This window comes from Mauremys reevesii, linkage group 14 (genome assembly GCF_016161935.1).
Source record: "Mauremys reevesii isolate NIE-2019 linkage group 14, ASM1616193v1, whole genome shotgun sequence".
Taxonomy (NCBI): domain Eukaryota; kingdom Metazoa; phylum Chordata; order Testudines; family Geoemydidae; genus Mauremys; species Mauremys reevesii.
The window spans coordinates 32,676,603-32,696,920 of record NC_052636.1 but is presented as its reverse complement, the minus strand read 5'-3'; the positions used below and the strand labels follow the sequence as shown (position 1 = coordinate 32,696,920).

General features: G+C 48.0%; 1 protein-coding gene and 1 non-coding gene across 2 annotated transcripts in view; both read left to right on the top strand.

Moving 5' to 3' along the window:
• The window catches only part of LOC120381964 (zinc finger protein 850-like), a gene marked incomplete at both ends in the record, with an annotated part of 298,933 nt that overhangs the window by 189,481 nt on the left and 89,134 nt on the right, over positions 1–20,318 (top strand). The window lies entirely within an intron of this gene.
• On the top strand, positions 10,312–10,383 carry TRNAV-CAC. Its single transcript has one exon. It is a non-coding gene; the product is annotated as a tRNA-Val (tRNA).

Here is a 20,318-nt window from a genome sequence, read left to right as displayed (position 1 = left end):
TCCCCCAACCCCACCCTCCGCTTTGATTTGAATGTAATATTATTATTCTCTTCTGATTTCTGAATTATTTCAGTTCAGTGTTTGTCCTTGTGATGAAGTGGACTGTTCTACTGGGGTGCTGTGTGCAGATCTTAAGTATCTAGCAAAGCCAAAGGCCAGCGCATCCGAATGCCTGACACTCTGTCTCCTAGCAACTGATGGCCTGGGCCCCTCCTGCAAAGGTGCCAGGAGAAGGTGTTGAGACAAAGGTCAGGTGACCTCCTGGCCCGGGAAAGAAGCGGAGCAGAGGGGAGGGGCTGGAGGAGGCTGGGCAGACTGGAGCTGGCTGGGGAAGGAAGGGAAGCACAGACAGGGCTCTGATTCCCAATGGGGCTGTGGGGCCCTGGGCCCCAAGATGGACCTAACAGGGGGGATCCGGTTATCTGTGCCTGCAAGACCTGTGTTGGACTATATTCCTGTTGGCTAAATAAACCTTCTGCTTTACTGGCTGGCTGAGAGTTACTGTGAATCACAGGCAGCTGGGGGTGCGGGGCTCTGACTCCCCCACACTCCATGACAACTGGTGGGAGCAGTGGGATCTACTGCACCCCGTGGATGGCGCTTCCTGCAGTAAGTGACTGGGGAGCAGTAAAAGAAAGGGACGATTTTAGGGGTGATTAACCCCTGGGAGAGTGTGACCAGAGAGAAGGACTTTGCAGTAACAGGGTCCCCCGGGGATCGCAGCGAGCGGTCCCGGGGTGGAGGAGTCTGCAGCCTGACCCTGGCAGAGAGGTGGTGACCTCAAGGACTGGCACACTAGGGGTCCCCCTAGAACCCGTGGGGAGCGGCGAGCACCCTGGCCTGCGAGCGACCAGCAGGAAGATGTTTGCCAAGCGGCACAAGTGCGACCTGGTGGAGCTGTGCAAGCGGAGGGGGCTGCACAGTGGGAAGCTCACCAAAGACCAGCTGATTGCCCAGCTGGAGAGGGGGGATCGTGTGAATGAACCGATCCCTGTCTCTGATGGAAGCAGCCTTGCAGATGCAGCGCAGACACCAGTGTCTGTCACTGCAGGGAGTGGTCAGCCGGCCGCAGAGGGCTACCCGAGACCCCCCATCCCTATGACAGGGGGGGGGGAGGAGCCCAGCTACCGAGGGCTCAGTGGCCAGCAGGAGATCGTCGGCGGAGCTCCCTGTCCCTGGAGCGGATGCGGCTGGAATATGACAGGGAGCTGAGATGGGAAGAGCTTGAGTTAAGGAGGCAAGACCTGAGACAGGAGCGGGAGGAGAAGGAGAAGCAACGTAAACACGAGGAGAGCCAGCGCCAGCAGGAATGGGCGGAGAAGGGGAAGCAGTGTAAACATGAGCTGGACCTGGCCCAGCTGAAACGCAGTGAGGCCCCGGCTGCGGTGAGTGAGGGGGGACCCAAGCCTACACAGAGCTTTGATAAGAGCTTCCTGGCCCGGCGTAAGGAGTGGGAGGACATAGATACCTTCCTGACGGCCTTTGAGAATGCCTGTGAGCTGCACTGGGTTGACCCTGCAGACAGGATCCAGTTTCTCACCCCCTTACTGGACTCCACCGCCGTGGAGGTGTACAGCCGAATGAAAGGGGCGGAGGCAGGGGACTACAACCAGTTCAAACAGGCCCTGCTCCGCGAGTCTGGGCTGACCCCGGAGATGTACCGGAAGGGGTTCCGGAGCCAACATAAGACCCGGGAGATCACATACCTACAACTGGTCAACCGGGCGCAGGGATACGCCCGCAAGTGGACAGCTGGGGCCCAAACTAGAGAGGACCTGCTTGACCTATTCGTACTGGAGCACCTGTATGAGCAGTGCCCATCCGACCTGAGGCGGTGGTTGGTGGACCAGAAGCCCAAGAACCCGTAGCATTCAGGCCAGCTGGCCGACGAGTTTGTGGACAGTTGGGCAGGGGATGGCAGCGAGGAGTCTCGAAGGAGCAGGCCTGCCTCAACGCAGAGAAAAAGTCACCATGGGACTGTGACGGAGCGATTCTGGCGGGACCCAACTGAGAGTGCCAAATCAGGTCCAATTGCTTAAACAGGGCAGTTACAGCCCTAGGCTGGGGTTTTCCACCTCTAAGGCAAACCAAACCAGCCAGACAAAAGGGACTTTGGTCTCACCCCACTGGCTAACCACAAGTCACACAAGCAATTTCCTTAGACACTCCAGTCTCCCAGTATCACCACCAGTGCATTCTGTCCTGGGGATGAATGGTTATGAAAACCAACACCCCAATAAAGAAAAAGGTTCTCTCGATCCCAAAAGACCAAGCCCCAGACCCAGGTCAATATACACATCAGATCTTACCCACAAATCACGCTGTTGCCAATCCTTTAGAATCTAAAATCTAAAGGTTTATTTACAAAGGGAAAAGGTAGAGATGAGAGGTAGAATTGGTTAAATGGAATCAATTACATACAGTAATGGCAAAGTTCTTAGTTCAGGCTTGCAGCAGTGCTGGAGTAAACTGCAGGTTCAGATTAAGTCTCTGGAACATCCCCCGCTGGGATGGGTCAACAGTCCTTCGTGCAGAGCTTCAGTTTGTAGCAAAGTCCTTCCAGAGGTCAGAAGCAGGATTGAAGACAAGATGGAGATGATGCATCAGCCTTATATAGACTTTTCCAGGTGTAAGAATCCCTTTGTTCTCACGGTGGAAACTTACAGCCAAAATGGAGTTTGCAGTCACATGGACAAGTTTCTGCATACTTTGCTGAGTCACAAGGCGTGTCTGCCTTCTCTCCATGGGTCAATTAGGTAGCTGATGGCCCTTAATGGGCCATCAAGCCAGCTATGCAGGGCTGACATCAGCTTGTCTGGGACACTTCCCAGAGGCAGAGCATAATACAAAATACCGACAGTACAGAGCCAATACTTATAACTTCAACTACAAAATGATACACAGACATACAGACCGCCTAATCATAACCAGCAACCCCTAACCTGGTCTTAGACACCTTAGATGACCCCCTTTACCTAAGGTTTGGTGCCACTACAGGACCTTGGTTGCAACCCATGTTCTATATGGTCCCCATTTATATCAATAACGTCACACCCCCAACGCAAAATTGATGCAGGAAGGGATGACAAAACATCGCTGACTGCATCCCAAGAGCCCTTTCCTTGGGTCTGTCTCACTACAGCTAGTGTTGGGCTAGAGGCCGTACCAGTGTATAACCGAAATGGTTTATCAAAATGAATGAATCTTTTTACAAACTCAAGGTATAACTTGGTTAGCTTTTGCAGCATGGTTCCTGTATGTTTCATGTGATCTTGCCAAGAGCTAAAGAAAACAGCTACTTTATCCATACCAGCTTTGGCCAATGTTTTGAACCCAATTAACATTAAACCAATGTAGATACTGATGTTGTTCATAGTACAGGACTTTTGGCATTTAGCCATGAAAGCAATATGGTAGTGTGCCTCAGTTTCCCCTTTCATATAGCACATCAGGTCTGGAATGTATTTTCCCCTGTGAAAAGTTCCAACACTGTTTACATGCATTAACTGTGAAACATCAGTATAGCAAGGCCCTTTAACATAAAGTGTGTTTTCATGTATTTCTTTCAACATGTTTAAGGACTTTCCAAAAGATTAGGCACATTGTACATTGTTACAGTTCTTGGCAATAGCAACACATTAGTTACAAAATTTAGCATTAGCAATAACAACAAATTGATTGCAAGTGTCCATTTACAAACATGTTTGTCATGCCACACCCTTGGCTCAATACCATTGGAGTTTGGGCCTTTAGGTTAACCTGTGGCTTCCCTTTGCAAAATTCAGTTCTCTCTTTCCTTCTTGTCCTGCAGGATTAAACCCTGACTTCTCTTGCTTAACAGAATTCACTGGCTGATGGGTGGGCCCTCTGTGCTAACAGCTATTAGCAATTCTTTCTTCTCCCTGCCAGCCAAGTAATTCGCATTAACACAGACACTAGCTTTTAACTCTTCAGCTGCTATGGATTTCAAGGCTGGACTTCGTCTTACAGAGACATCACACCAATTCAAAGGGTCTGAGGGTGAGAGCTGGCTTGCTCTCCCTGCCTCCTCAAGCATTCAGCCATAAAACTGTTCTGCTTTGAAACACCAGTAACTGAATCTGTCCTCAGATCCTGAAGCACAGACTGCTCACTCCCAGAATCAGCCTGAGACATTCCTGCCCCAACACCATTGTCTCCCAACAAGCTGGCCGCACACAGCCAGGTGGTTATAGGGCTGCTCAACTTCCTTAACAGCTTCTACTCCACCTGAGACCTTTCAAAGCTGCCCACACTGGATCTCTCAAAAGGAAAGTCAGTGGATCCATTCACAACCGAAAATTTCTGGCTGTTAGGAACTGAAACTTTCTTGATTAAATCACTTTACACCCTTCAGTTGCAGTAAACTGCTTGCACAGGCTACCATGAGGATTCCTTTCCTAGAGCTTCTCTAAGCAGCAATTCACCCTCACAGAAATTCTGCCCTTCCCCTCTTCACCTAGGGCTTGCTCTAAAGGAACACTTCCCTGAGCAACCACAGATGCTTTCTGGGTCTCACTTACATTCAGAATCACCTTAGGCCCAACAGGCGGATTTCTACACAATCCCCTTTAGGCACACCTACAGACTTTCTAGATAACAGGTCAGAAGCAGTCTCCTTCCTTGGCCATGAACAAGTTCAGGAATCTTTTCCTTCTTGCTACAAGTTGTCAAACTGTCAGTCGGTAACACAATTAAATCACCTTCATGCTCTCCTTGTGCCCTGGCTAGGGTATCACCCTGATCAGACAGAGTTGCAACACCCTTTTCCAACCACACATTAGCAACTGGCAACCATAAGCACCAGAATTGTCTGTTCTCTGGGATTTTGCTAAGACACTAACTGATGCAACCTAGTCACAGTGCCATTCTCCCCAGCAGACACAAACTCAGGACCATTCCCTTCCTGGGCTTTAGCTGTATTTACAACCAACTTCGAGACAACTGAATCACCCTCAACCATCACAGGCTGACAGGCACCTTCTGTCTGCTCCACAGACACAGAAGAGCCGGAGACACATTCTCCTTCATCAGACACACAGCTTGGGATCCCATTTCCCTTGTCCCAGCACACAGGGCTGTTCACAGACAACTGCTTGGAGACCGAGGTAGCTCCCTCCATAGGCAAGTCAATACCCCTGACAGAGACAGGCACATTCCCTTCACTGTCACATTTCTCCACACAGGAAACAGGTAAGGGATATGGACACTCATCTTCCACTATCCCTCCCTTCCCAAACTGCTGATTAGACAAAGCCATCAGCTCACAAGGCTGCCTAGGCTCCTCCAAACTTTCCCTACCAGGCACATTGCCACTCCCAACAGATAAGCTGCTGCTCTTTTCACTACACTGAGCTACTTTTAGCAAATCACAGTTACCCATTTCAGGTTTACTTCTACAAGCTGCACTAGCCACCAATCCATTACCCATTACAAATTTACCCTCTCCTTCCTTAGTTAGGGATTTAACCTGAGAAACATTTTCCTCCCCAATGAGATCTTTCTGCTCTTGATTTAACTCCAGATTCACTTCTGAGACATCAGACAGACATTCAGAAACTTCATTCCCAGACACACTGCTTATTTGCACAGACAAACAGCTATTTCCACCAGGTTAGAATCCCTCTCCATAGCCATAGCAAAACGGGTTAAACACAGAGAACTGCCCAGAGTAATACCACATATCAACACAGTTATAAACTGATTTTCCAGAGGATACAGTCTCTGCCGTTCTTCCACTGCTTTTTTGACTTGGAGCTGGAGTCTAGCAGTTTCTTGTTGCATCTTGTGAGTCTCCTGTTGTATTTTGTGAGTCTCCTCCTCAGCAGCCAGCAGCTCTTTCTTTCTCTCAGCAGCCTTTTTCTTTCTCTTAGCAGCCTCTTTCTCTCTCTCAGCTGCCTCTCTCTTTCTCTCAGCCGCCTCTCTCTCCAGCTGGGCCAAGACTTGCTTCTCTTCCATTCGAATTTTTGCCAGTTCTTGCTCATAATCAAACTGCAGGCTGTCTCTCAAGGCTTGCAGTTTCATTGCTTTTGCTGATGCTTTCTGTCTCATGGTCACTGATCTTTAACCAACCAAACTCTCAATCCCAAAGTTAAAATTTGATAGTGTGGGTTCTGACCCAAAGCTTAATTGACCTGGTTCTGTGGATCCTAGCACGACTACGCCACTGTGACGGAGCGATTCTGGCGGGACCCAACTGAGAGTGCCAAATCAGGTCCAATTGCTTAAACAGGGCAGTTACAGCCCTAGGCTGGGGTTTTCCACCTCTAAGGCAAACCAAACCAGCCAGACAAAAGGGACTTTGGTCTCACCCCACTGGCTAACCACAAGTCACACAAGCAATTTCCTTAGACACTCCAGTCTCCCAGTATCACCACCAGTGCATTCTGTCCTGGGGATGAATGGTTATGAAAACCAACACCCCAATAAAGAAAAAGGTTCTCTCGATCCCAAAAGACCAAGCCCCAGACCCAGGTCAATATACACATCAGATCTTACCCACAAATCACGCTGTTGCCAATCCTTTAGAATCTAAAATCTAAAGGTTTATTTACAAAGGGAAAAGGTAGAGATGAGAGGTAGAATTGGTTAAATGGAATCAATTACATACAGTAATGGCAAAGTTCTTAGTTCAGGCTTGCAGCAGTGCTGGAGTAAACTGCAGGTTCAGATTAAGTCTCTGGAACATCCCCGCTGATGGGTCCTCAGTCCCTGGTGTAGAGCTTCAGTTTGTGGCAAAGTACCTCCAGAGGTCAGAAGCAGGATTGAAGACCAGATGGAGAACCATCACCGGTTCATTCACCTGCACGTCCACCAATGTAATATATGCCATCATATGCCAGCAATGCCCCTCTGCTATGTACATCGGCCAAACTGGACAGTCTCTAAGGAAAAGGATAAATGGACACAAATCAGACATTAGGAATGGCAATATACAAAACCTGTAGGAGAACACTTCAACCTCCTGGCCACACAATAGCAGATTTTAAAGTGGCCATCCTCCAGCAAAAACTTTAGAACCAGACTCCAGAGAGAAACTGCTGAGCTCCAGTTCATCTGCAAATTTAACACCATCAGTTTAGGACTAAACAAAGACTGTGAATGGCTTGCCAATTACAGAACCAGTTTCTCCTCCCTTGGTTTTCACACCTCAGCTGCTGGAACAGGGCCCCATCCTCCCTGATTGATCTAACCTCGTTATCTCTAGCTTGCTTCTTGCTTGCTTATATATACACACCTGCCCCTGGAAATTTCCACTGCTTGCATCTGAAGAAGTGGGTATTCACCCACGAAAGCTCATGCTGCAAAACATCTGTTAGTCTATAAGGTGCCACAGGATTCTTTGCTACTTCTACAGATGGAGATGATGCATCAGCCTTATATAGACTTTTCCAGGTGTAAGAATCCCTTTGTCCTCAAGGTGGAAACTTACAGCAAAAAAATATGGAGTTTTCAGTCACATGAACAAGTTTCTGCATACTTTGCTGAGTCACAAGGCGTGTCTGCCTTCTCTCCATGGGTCAATTGTGTAGCTGATGGCCCTTTAATGGGCCATCAAGCCAGCTATGCCGGGCTAACATCAGCTTTGTCTGGGACACTTCCCAGAGGCAGAGCATAATACAAAATATAGACAGTATAGAGCCAATACTTTATACTTAAACTACAAAATGATACACAGACATACAGACAGCATAATCATAACCAGCAACCCAGAACCTGGTCTTAGACACCTTATATGACCCCCTTTACTTAGGATTTGGTGCCACCACAGGACCTTGGTTGCAACCCATGTTCTATATGGTTCCCATTTATATCAATAACGTCACACCATAGTCTGGACTTCGGGTCTCGAAAAGAGCTGGCACAATCCATAGACCAGGTTGTTATATAAAATGCACATGGATTTTAACCCTTCACATACAGTAATGGGGAAGTTCTTGGTTCAGGAATAAACTGCAGGTTCAAATCAAGTCTCTGGAGTCCATCCCCCGCTGGGATGGGCCATTCAGTGCTTTGTCTAGAGCTTCAGTTTGTAGCAAAGTCCTCCAGAGGTATGAAGCAGGATTGAAGACAAGATGGAGATGAGGCATCAGCCTTTATAGCCTCTTGCCATGTGGTCTTTGCTTTCTTTGTCCCAAGGACACTCTTATCCAGCACGGGGCACAGAAAAACCTTAGAGTTCGTCCATAGGCAGGTCCCTGCAGACCTTGCTGAGTCACAAGGCGTATCTGCCTTCTCTCAGTGGGTCAACTGTAGAGCTGATGGTCCTTAATGGGCCATTACAGGCTAGGCAGAACTGACACCAACTTGTCTGGCTGGGTGTTCCTGGAAGCAGAGCACAAGTTTGAAATACGGGCAGCATAGAGCCAATATTCATAACATCAACTACAAAAATGATACACAGTTAGAGATAGCATCATTATAATCAGCCAATCAGAACCTCTCCATAGACCTCTGACACAACAACCTTTCTACAATATTGGCTGCAAATATAGAACAGTGGCCGCAACAGTGATCTATACAGTTACAGATTATGTCAATAACGTCACAGGAGGTGAAACGGCATCAGTGAGACTGATAGTGAATACTGCCTCCAATTTTGGTGTCTTCATTTGAAAAGATGTTGTGCAATTTGGAGCTGGGGCAGCAAAGAGCCACCAAATGTTCTGAGGACTGGAGAAAAATGCCTTCTAGTGAGCTATTGAAAGAGCTCAACCTGTTTAGCTGATCAAAAGAAGATTGAAAGGTGACTTCACTGAAGTGTTGAAGTGCCTTAATGGAGAGAAAAGATTGGGTATTAAAGGGCTCTTTAAAATAGCAGAGAAAGGCATAAAAGACCCAATGGCTGGAAGGTGAAAAGAGACAAATTCATATTACAACTAAGGCACAAATATTCAGCATCGAGGATGATTCACCACAGGAACAAGTTACTAAGGAAAGTGATGGATTCTCCATCTCTTGATGTCATTTCATGAAGACTAGATGCCTTCTGGAATGTGTTTGCCCCAAAAATAGCTATGGTGTCCTACAGGAGGCCTGTGATATGCAGGGGTCAGATTAGATGCTCTAATGGTCTCTTCTGGCCATAAAGTCAACTAATTTCTGAAAACTGAGTGTAGCATTGGGAGCAGCATCTGCTGTTTCTGTCTAGCCGGCTTGCTGCCTAGAACGAACGCTCCTTGAGTGGGGTGATCCACAGGAGTAGCTCAAACCTCCAAAGTACCTGGCCGGGGCAGAACATTAGCACAGCAAGGGAGGGATGTGGCAGTGACATCACAAAGGCCTTTGCAGGACCTCAGCCTATTGGTCCAAGGTGGTGGGGAGGTGGTGACCTCACAGAGAGATGCTGACATCAGCCAGGCAGGACAGGGCGAGGGGCCAGGGAAACCTCAGAGACCCCTGTGGCTTTGCTGCAGCAAGTCTCCTTCTCCAGGTCTCTCTTGAGGACTGAGAGAGTATTCGGGTTCACGGACGTGAGCGCCAGGAGGAACCTCTTTCGAGTTTTCTCCTTCCTTTAGTGATTTTACTAGAAAACAGCCGTCCCTGTTTAGAAGGTAAGAGCCTCCTGGAGGTGTGAAACCTGTTCAGTCTGATCCATCTGGTGAGAGTTGAATTCTAGGCATGGAAAACATGAGCTTAAGGAGGCAGAATTTTATTGCACACCTGGATTTTGTCCCTTAGAATCACTGGGGACATTGGGGTTTGTCCTTTTTGTTTCACCTCTTGCTCCATCCACTGTCTGATCCTCTTTTCTCTTCGTCTCTTGCTTCCTTTGTCCTTTCTCCTGTTCCCCTCCCAACACCAGGTTTTTTTCTCCTGCTGATAACCGCTCACGTTAACTGATCACTCTTGTTATAGTGTGTATGGCAACACCCATTTTTTTCATGTTCTCTGTGTGTGTATATATATCTTCCTACTGTATTTTTAACTGCATGCATCCGATGAAGTGGGTTTTAGCCCACAAAAGCTTATGCTCAAATACATTTGTTAGTCTTTATGGTGCCACATGTTCTCCTTGTTCTTTTTGCAGATAAATTAATGGAGGTTAAGTGCATTAATGGCTATTAGCCAGGATGGGTAAGGAATGGTGTCCCTAGCCTCTGTTTGTCAGAGGGTAGAGATGGATGGCAGGAGAGAGATCACTTGATCATTACCCGTTAAGTTCAGTCCTCTGGGGTACTCTGGCATTGGCCACTATTGGCAGATAGGATATGGGGATGGATGGACCTTTGGTCTGACCCAGTATGGCTGTTCTTATGTTCTTATGAAGGAGGGGCAGAGCCCTGCAACAGAGTTTCTGCAGTGTAGTGGTTATCATGTTTGCCTCACACGCAGAGGTCCCTGGTTCAAAACCAGGCAGAAACATGATGGCTTAGTTCTTCCCAGATCCGAGTGGCCTGTCCCTGCTGTTGTAGGAGCAGCAGTGATTTCTATGCTCAATAGGTCTGTTATACTTCCCCGATTCCCATTTTTGTCTCCTCTCCCTCTCTGAATGCCTGTGAAGTGGCTTTCCCCCTCCCCCTCCCGCTCCCTCCTGGAATGCTTGTGGGATGAAGGGGCTGTTGAACAGCTGGAAGATCAGAAGAGCTCCTAGATAGACAAGGTGTCTGGGACTCTCATTAGGCAGCACTCGCACACCCAGAGCATGGACACTGCCCAAGGTGGAGTGAGACCCACCAGATGCAGCCAAGTCATCTCCAGTCGCAGGCCATGAGGAGCAGGTCCTGAACAGTGGAAGGGGCCCTGTGCTCAGGAGTCACTCACAAGCTTGTACCTCCCGTGAATGCCCTTCGCCCCGACCGCCTGGCCAGGGGGTCGCTGCATTGCAGTTCATTCTGCCTCGGAAGACTTACCTTCATCGCACTGTCCATCGCAGCGCCAGGACACTTACTTGGCAGAATCCTGTGCCTGCCTCTTGGCTTCCCAGGGATGGCTACTTGCAGCCCAGGAGAAGAAGGATGGTTCTGGTGAAAGAAAGACAAGCAAAGCACTGGGAGGAAATTTGAGTGTGGGCTCTGCGCTGGGGGTGGGGGTGGGGTGCAGGAGGGGTGGTGCAGCTCCCAAAGTGACCGGTACACACAACCCTCTGGCAGCAGCTCCTAGATGAGTGGGGCCAGGGGATTTCCATGTGCTGCTGTCTGCAGGCGCTGCCTCCAGAGCTCCCATTGGCTACAGTTCCTGGCCAATGGGAGCTGCAGAGTTGGTGCTCGGGGCAGGGGCAGCACGTGGAGACACTCCCCCCACCTCAGGGGATGCTGGGACATGCCAGCCACTTCTGGGAGCGGCACGGAGGGACGGATGTAGAGTGGGCAGGGAGCCACCTTAGTGCTGCTGGCACATCTCTGCACACCCGTTGGGGGAGGGGAGCAGAGGCCTCCATGTGGTGCCTGGGGTAGGGGCAGAGCACGGAGCTGCCTCCCCTCCCGGGTCTATTACAGGAGTGGGTGGGTGGGGTCTTTTGGCCTGCAAGGTGCAGCAGGTCGGACTAGATGATCACACTGGTCCCTTCTGACCTTAAAGGCTCTGAGTCTAAAAGGGAGAGGGAAGTAAAGGAATTAAAAAAAAAAAAGAAATGAAGCATTGTAATACCAGGATGACTCCAACTGCTCATTATATAGTCCCACCCCTTTCTTCCTCCACTGGGTGTTTAATGACCTGTTGGGATTTGGGATACTGATTCTCTCATTCCATTGATAAGCTGATACAATATGACTGAAATTAAACCAATTCCCAGTGGAGGAATCATCACATCGGCTGGGAATTGAACCGAGGTTAACTGCTTGGAAGGCAGCTATGCTCACCACTATACCACCAATGCATCTGGTGAAACTCTCTAATTTTTCACACTTGGTGTCTGTTCACCTTACTTCTCAGCATGAGGCAAATGTCTCTGTGGTCTCTGCCATTCATCGTGGGGAATTTCCACTGATAACAGTTCTTGCTGGGTTGGGGATGGAGAGAGAAGAGGGGTTTATTCTGTTTCATTCCTCTCCATTTTCTGTTCCTCCCTGTCCCTTCCAGGGTCCTCCCTTCCATTTCAGACTGTGCAGTGACACCCTTCCCGCACCCAGGACTCTCGAGCCTCTGGAGCAGCATGATCCCATGAGATCCTCAGTGACCAAGGGTCTTTTCCAACTTCCAGGAGACCCAGCTTGAATCTAAAGGAAGCTCTGTTCCTTCCTGGGGATCCTCTCCCTTCATGGAGATCAAGAGCATGAAGCCTCTGCCTTGCCTCCTGGGTCTGAATTAATGTCCCATTTCCCACTATCTGCCTGAAAGAAACAAATGTTTCTAACCCAGGTGAGCGGCAAGCATCCAGCCGAATCCTTCACTCACATTCCTTAGAGATACAGACTCTCTGTGACACAGACTGACTGGGGTTCATCTCTGCATGTCCCCAATGGGAAGGAAAGACACTGAGGGGAAGGAAGAAGATGGACAGAAGGAGTCAAATGGGCTAGACCTGAATAGGACATTTTCTGCCTGTTAAAATGTACTAGACTCTAATTGCTTAAAACAAAACAAAAACCCACCAGCTTCTGTTTGAACCAACAGCTTTTCACAGAGCAGCCAAAGTGGTGAAGCACAGACACACATAACCACCTACAGCCCAAGTTTGTCTAAGAAGCACCTATAGTGGCTCATGCAGGGGGAAATACAGCTGTGGGTGTGAGTTCAGGCCTCACCCAGAGTGTTGGTTTTCATTAGCCACGGAGCTTCCCCCACTTGCTTTGCCCAATTCACATGGAAAGTGCCATAGGAGGGTGATGAGAGTAAATTCTAAACTCTGAAATGCGGAGGTTGGCCCAGAGATTGGGATAAGGGGTTTGAAGAGAAAAAGCTCTAAGAGTATAAACCAGACAGTCTCCAGGGCAGGTACGGTACAACGCCTCAACAGGGAGCCATTCGGGGGAGGGGGTTTCACTCCCTCTGTTCAATGTCCTGAGAGGTATTTGAAGATGAAGATAACGCCATGGCTAACAGGTGACTGGCATGTCCTGGGTTAAAGAAAGGGACCTAAGTTAATAGTCTGAAGGTTTGCATTACCGTCACTGTCTGACCCCCCTTCAGTGCGGAGCAGGTTTGTACGTTGCTGGGTGGAACGCACAGACTCCTGGAGAGCAGGGGCAGCTGTTTCCATGGCAGAGAGCCTGGCACTTAGGAGACTTTCTACACTTGCTGTTTTGAAGCAATTCAATAAAATAACGGTGGAGCTACAATGTCTGGTTCAAAATTTCAGCCACCCTGGTGCAAAAACGCTATTTTAGGATCTAAATCGGAGGCTCCCGGCACTAGGACACCTGACCAGAGAGCTCAGTGGGGCGTAACAGCTGCTGACTCTGAGGGTCCCGGCCAAATCCATTTGCAGGGGGAAGTGTTTTGATTTATTTGATGGATAATGAGCACCAGCTACCAGGGGAGAAGCCCTGAGAGTCGCTGCCACTCCAGCTGCTGCTAGGGCAGGGGGGAGCCCCAGGGGGTCAGCTGCTGCTCTGGCCACCCCAGAAGTGCTGCCAGAGGCCACCAAGCTGTGGCTGCCCTGCTGCCCTCGGGACCACTGGTCAAGTGGTCCCCGGCCAGCCGCATTGGCCGCTGCTTGGGCGGTCCCTGGAGCCAGTTGATTGAGTGGCCCTGAGTCAGCCACTGTGGCCACTGCAGAAGTCACGGAGGTTGCAGGAAGTCACAGAATCTGTCACTTCCACCACCTCCGTGACAGACACGGAGACAAACCCTCCCTGCTGTGACTGCAGTTCCTGGAAGGAAAGAGCAGAACAGAAAGTGACGAGAGAAGGAAAAGAGAGAGTCCCTGTCACCTCTCTCCTGCTGCCTCCCATTGTATTATGTAACCCCATCTCACTGGGTTCCTGTGCTTGTGCCATGGGGGTGACACTAGAGTTCTGGGGATTTGGGGAAGGGAAGGGACTCTTCACTTCTCAGCATTTCACACAAATTTGTCTTTGGGCTGAAGTTTCTCCTGTGGGGCCTCTCAGTCAGAGTTGTACCCCACCCCTTCAGTGGGGTGTAAATTGCAGAGTAGGCAGAGAAGTCGCCCATAAAGGGTCATATTGATCAGGTGACTGGTTCTGACTGGGGTCCCACGTCCTCTGACACAGGATCATGTGCAGAACATGGGAGCTCTGGCTTGTCCTAAATGCTGTAGACTGTGAGTTCCTGGAAAGGGCAGGGGAGAGGGAGCAAGAGGAGAAAGGCAGAGACATTGGAGACGAGGAATTGGGGGGAGAAGGAGAGAACAGAGAGACAATAAAGGATTGAAGCAGAACAGGTGTCCCAACTCCATCTTGCTCATCACAGGTGTTCAGAGAGACAGGAAGTTGCAGGTTTTCCAGTGTCAAGTCTGAACTTAGATTCTAACAATGTGCGTTGAAATATCAAGGGCTCTCCACATACCTGATCTCTTCCCTCCTCACCTTTTAGTATTAATTTTTATTTTGACGTGTTTGGCTTAACCATGATCTTCCCTTTCCCCACCTGTATTGCAATGTGGGGTTTATGTTTATTTTGCTTCCTTTGTTCATGTCATTATAACTGTAACAGCAAAGGAATCTGCAGGAGCAAAAACTAACTCAAAACTTCATTTCCCCACCATGCCGGAACATCCTACAAACAGCTCACGCAGCTGGAATCATAACACGCAAGGCCAGGGGATGGGAGATGCAGGTTTCCAAGGGTTCTGTCTTTCTCAGATGACACATTCCAGCCCCTTGTGTGCCTCCATCCTGAATGACCTGCTGGACTTTGACACATTGATTGTCTCATTCTATAGATAATGTGATTGTAACACAATGTGACTGAAATTAAAACCACTTCCAGATGAGGAAACAACAGAAGAGAAAAGCCATTATTGCACTGGCTGGGAATCAAACCCAGATCAACTGCTTGGAAGACACTTACGCACATCACTATACCAGTGCATCTGGCAGGAGTAGTTTTCCTATAGGCTCTGTGTGCTGGCAAAGGGGGTGACACGTGACCACAGAGTTAGTGAGCAGGGTGGATGAGCTGGAAGCTGCCTGACAGCCGCAAGCAGAGTTAGGATCCCAGAGTGGCTGAAAGGGGGCAAAGGTGAAAACAGAGCTCACTGGGAGCTGGCCCCACACCAGCCCCGCCCCTAGGAGAGGGGAACTGAAGCTCAACTTCAATCAGAGAAAATCTTCCTGAGAAGGAAGGGGACAGCTTGTTTTACAGACCAGGTTTGTGTTTGTTCCTGCTACATACGGAGGGGCTGGGTAGTGCTGATTCCAGCCCCCAGACTCTGGGAGGATAAGGAACAAATTCAGGCTGCCAGTGACCTGCAGGAGGGAGATGAACTTTTGACAGTGACAGATGCCTCGTCCTAAAGGCCTTTGTCTGCCCCCTTCCAGTGACTGTTTGGTACAGGAATGCAGTCCCCACTCCTGGTCTCTCCTGGGAAATAATGTTTCTGTGCAAAACACCAAAGCTTTTAAAAGAAAGGAAGAAAAGGAAATGGCCACATGATGGGACTAGCACATAAGGAATGAAACACAAGATCCTTCTCCCATGTGCATTGACTTTTAACCTTGTTTGTGGTGGTGGTGTATCCATGTTGGTCCCAGGGGTCCTCTGGGGCGCCAGGCATTGGCCACTTTCGGGAGAGTGGGCTAGATGAACTGGTCTGACTCAGTGTGGCTGTTCTTATGTTCTAACTGCTGGTTATGGAAGAGATGACCTTCCAGGCTACACAGAACTGAAGAAGGGTGCTGGGTTATCTCCACAGCTTGTCTCTTTCACCAACAGAGGTTGGTCCTCTGGAAGATCTTACCTCACCACCTTGTCTCTCTTGGACTCTGAAAGTTTTTCTCTCCACTCCCCTTGAGAGACGTTAAGTTTCCCTTTGGGCAACTATCAGGCTGAAGCAATTGTATTGACTGTGACACTAGAATTGAAGATTTAATATTATAAATAAATGAGTCTAAACCTGAGGTTCTGGTTTTCACATTGGATTTTCTAACTCAGTTCCCAGTTCTCTTCTAGAAAGGCCTCCAGGCTGCCTGCCCAGCCCAGCAAAAGTGGCCAGGAGAAAGCCCACACTGCTGCTCTTTCAGGTAGTTGAAGGCTGCTATCAAACCCCTCACTCCAGTCAGTCCTCAGTCTGTGGCAGTGCATAGGATTCTTCCGTCCTAAGTGCAGGACTCTGCACTTCTCCTTGTTGAACCTCCTCAGATTTCTTTTGGCCCAATCCTCCAATTTGTCTAGGTACTCTGACCCAAACCTGTCCTCCAGCGCTTGGATTCTTTACATGCTTTCACAGAGCAAAGAGCACATGTTCCATGATTTCATAGGGCAGAGGTTTGTGCCATCGGGAGCTTTCCTGTGTGGATTTGACAGGTGGATCAACACAGAGACACATTGTGACCCTTCTCAGGGTGCTGAGGATCAGAGTCTCCTTGTTGCCAGCTGCCACAAGGAAGAGGGAGTTTGCATTTGGCAGCTGGATGTTAGTGACCAACTCACCAGCCTGCTGGAACTCAAGCACCCTCCTCTGAGCTACAGCAGCCACCTTAACCCTTGAGTTCCTTCAATGTGTCCTGCCTGTGGTCCAGCCTGAATCACCAGATCCCTGGTGAAATCCCAGATCCTCTCTTCCTCAAGTATCCCAGGTTACTAGTTTTACTGTGGACCATTGCTACTGTATCTCACACAGCACCTGAGTACAGTTATCGAACAAGCAAAAATTTATTTCACAACGGATAGAGATTTAAACAAACAAACGTGAGTGATGGAAACCAACTGTTACCAATTCAAACAAAGGCAGAAAGTGATAGAATAGAAAGGCCAGCACAAAAACAGAGAGAGGAACAATAAGATACTAAAAGGATAATGGTTGGAACTCTCCATTTCTCTCAGTCTTGACTGATGGGTACTAGAGCTGTAGCAACAGTTGAGGAACCAGGTAAATTAAATCTAAGGTTTGAGCTGCTAGTGAAGCATTTTCCACACTCACGGCATTCCTAGGGCTTTCTCCTCCGTGGATTGTTTGATGCCTAATAAGGTGCGAACTGCGATTGAAGGTTTTCCCGCACTCACTGCATCTCATAAGGCCTGTCCCCTGTGTGGATTCTCTGATGTCAAGAAAGGTCTGATCTTTGAGTGAAGGTTTTGCCACACTCAGGGCATTCAAAGGGCCTCTCCCCTGTGTGGATTCTCTGATGTTGAGAAAGGTTTGAGCTGCTAGTGAAGCATTTTCCACACTCACGGCATTCAAAGGGCCTCTCCCCTGTGTGGATTCTCTGATGTTGAGAAAGGTTTGAGCTGCTAGTGAAGCATTTCCCACACTCACGGCATTCAAAGGGCCTCTCCCTGTGTGGATTCTCTGATGTTGAGAAAGGTTTGAGCTGCTAGTGAAGCATTTCCCACACTCACGGCATTCATAGGGCCTCTCTCCTCTGTGGATTGTTTGATGACTAATAAGGTGCTAACTGCATTGAAGCTTTTCCCACACTCAGTGAATTCATAGGGCCTGTCCCCTGTGTGGATTCTCTGATGTACAGAAAGGGCTGAGCTGTGAGAGAAGGTTTTTCCACACTCCGGGCATGTATTTTTTCTCTTTCGCCTGAGGATATCCTGCTGTGTTGTGGTTTCCATGAGGACCTTCTGAGTTCCAACAGGAAATAAATTTATCCACTTTCTTCCTGGCTGGTTTCCTTGATCTGTTTTTGGTCTGTGCTGAATCTCCCAGGATCTTCCTGCTCATGACTCCTGGACACATTCCTTCGATCTTTGAGATAATGCTCTGTTTTTACCCACTGGCTCAACATTTCCAGGCTGAGAATTCTGCCTCTTTCTCTCACATGCCATTGCATCACCTGCTGTGACAGAGACAGAAACCTCAAACAGGGATGGAAAGGAAGACCAAACAAAACAAGTGCTGAGGACAGGTCAAATAAAATCAGGAGCTGAACTCCCAAACTCTTCCCCAAACAGGAGAGAGGAGGGATGAATTCACTTCACATCCCATCCAAATACGCAGGGGAAGGGAGGAAGCTACTGCCTGGTGTCTGCTAGGAGCTATAGGAAGCCATGAGCTATATTTATCCTGAGGATATGACCCTGCTAGGGACAATAATGAACTGAGAGACCTCCCAAGAGCTTTGTAGGGCATCCCAGATGTTTCTTCAGGCACTTACAGATTCTGAGGTGGTTTAATGTTTCTCACCTGTGCAGGAAGATCTCAGGATCTCTCTTCCTCTGAACCCTGGAGGTCTGGGACCCAGGGTCTTCCCCTTGTTCCAGCTGGGAGATCACATCAAGTTGGAAAACTAGAAACCCTGCTCAGATGAAAGAAAACAAAGGAGTTTAGTTGATTTCATAAGACTTGGTCATAAAAACAAACATTCTATTAATTTAACTTCAGTGCTTAGTGTGACCTGGTGCGCCAGGGCAGTTCTCACTGAAATGCCAAAGTTAGGACAGGCTGAAAAGGGAGAGCAGATGCTCCCAAAACTGCTGGTTAACACTGAAGTTAAACTCACCGACCAGTCACAAACTGTGCTTCTGATCCCCCACACGGTTTATCGAGAAGCTGAAAAAAGAAATCACACAGCCCCCTTTTTGCATCCCTGTTCTCTGACTCCCAATCAGCAACTAGGTCCAGTACAGTGAGTAGTTATTTAAAACTCTGCTCACATAAAACAGTGCAGGTGTTCCTCTGACCCCAAAGAGTCACCCACATCACCAGGTCAGTATAGGTTTGATAGTACCTAAAATTCCATCCTTCCAGCCAATCCTTTAGCATCTAAAACTAAAGGTTTAAACGAAAGAAAGACAGAAAAGAAGTTAAATGGGAACGCAGTCAGATACATTCCAAAATGGATATACTCAGGTTCTTAGCAGTATTGGTGAGTTGCTGGCTTGAAAGTCCATCTGGAACACATCCATAGCTTGGATGGGTCATTCAGTCCTTTGTTCCAGGGTTCAGTTTGTAGAGAAGTTGCTCCAGATGTAGAAAGGGGGATTGAAGACAAATGGAGATGATGCAGCTGCCCTTTATATGGTCCTTTTTGCTGTGGTCGTAACTTCCTGTGTTCCAAAACACAAGATTCACAGCACATGGCATGGAAAAGCCTTGAGTTCTTGTCTAATATTACACAGGCATACCCCGCATGTCTTGGCTGACTCAATAGGTGTATCCCCTTGGTCCTCTTTTCCATGGGCTCATTGTACAGCTGATGATCGTCAATGGGCCATCAAATTAGGCTAAGCAAGAGTGTTGATAATATGGTCTGGGGGTGTCACCCAGAAACACTGCAATGTAAGTCTGGTGAAATACAGATATACCCTTACATATCTATAACTCACAATACAAAAGGTGATACAAAAACATAGAAATAATATTATCATACTTGGCAAATCATGGGCTGATTTTTACATGACACCTTACATGGCATATCTAGTAATAGATTCAATAATGCAATTTTTTATCAGATTATATTATTATTTTATTATTAATACCAAAGTGTCTCATGTAATTCCATACAGTGTCACACTTTGGTAAAACCAGTGAATTCCTAGGACTATAGTTCCCCAGGGCCTTGAAGATGCCTGCAACACTATGCTTATATGTGGGACTGAAATACCCACATATCTGCTGGGAACACACACACAGACACTGTGTCAGTCTACACCCCTGTGTGTCACTCTTCTAGAAAATTATGATCAATTTTACTGCAGTATGGCTTGTGAGGTATCATTTAAAAACGCATAATCTACTGAATATTATCCTCCTGTTAAAATGTGTAGTAATACTGGTATGTAGTTATGAGATTTTACAGTATGATATTACTGAAAATGTTACACCTGGGAACACCGACAGACCAGTTCTCAGAGACAGCAAGGCAAAACAGCTGGTCAAACAGCCATTCTCCTGTAGGGGAAGGTGTGAAGAAGACATTTGCATTCCATCACAGGGACTTCTTGAAGCTGTTGAAACGACCACATGATTGATTTTGAACTGTAGCTCAGCCTGAGGCTCTTTCTCTTAGTTGCAGTGCAGTGGGGAGACAGCTATTGGAATACTGTCCCCTGAGCTAAAAATCACACAAGCCTTTTAAAGCTTAAAACCCCAAAACACCCATACATATGTTGCACAGCACTACCTTATTTGGAATATATTGTAAAATATGACAAGCAATGTTGGAAATAATTAATAAAGGGATAGATATGACAGAATATATCATATATCATAATTGTAAGAACAGCAAAATAAATCCATGATAGACCCACATCTTGAATACTGCATGAAGATGTTGTCGCCCCATCTC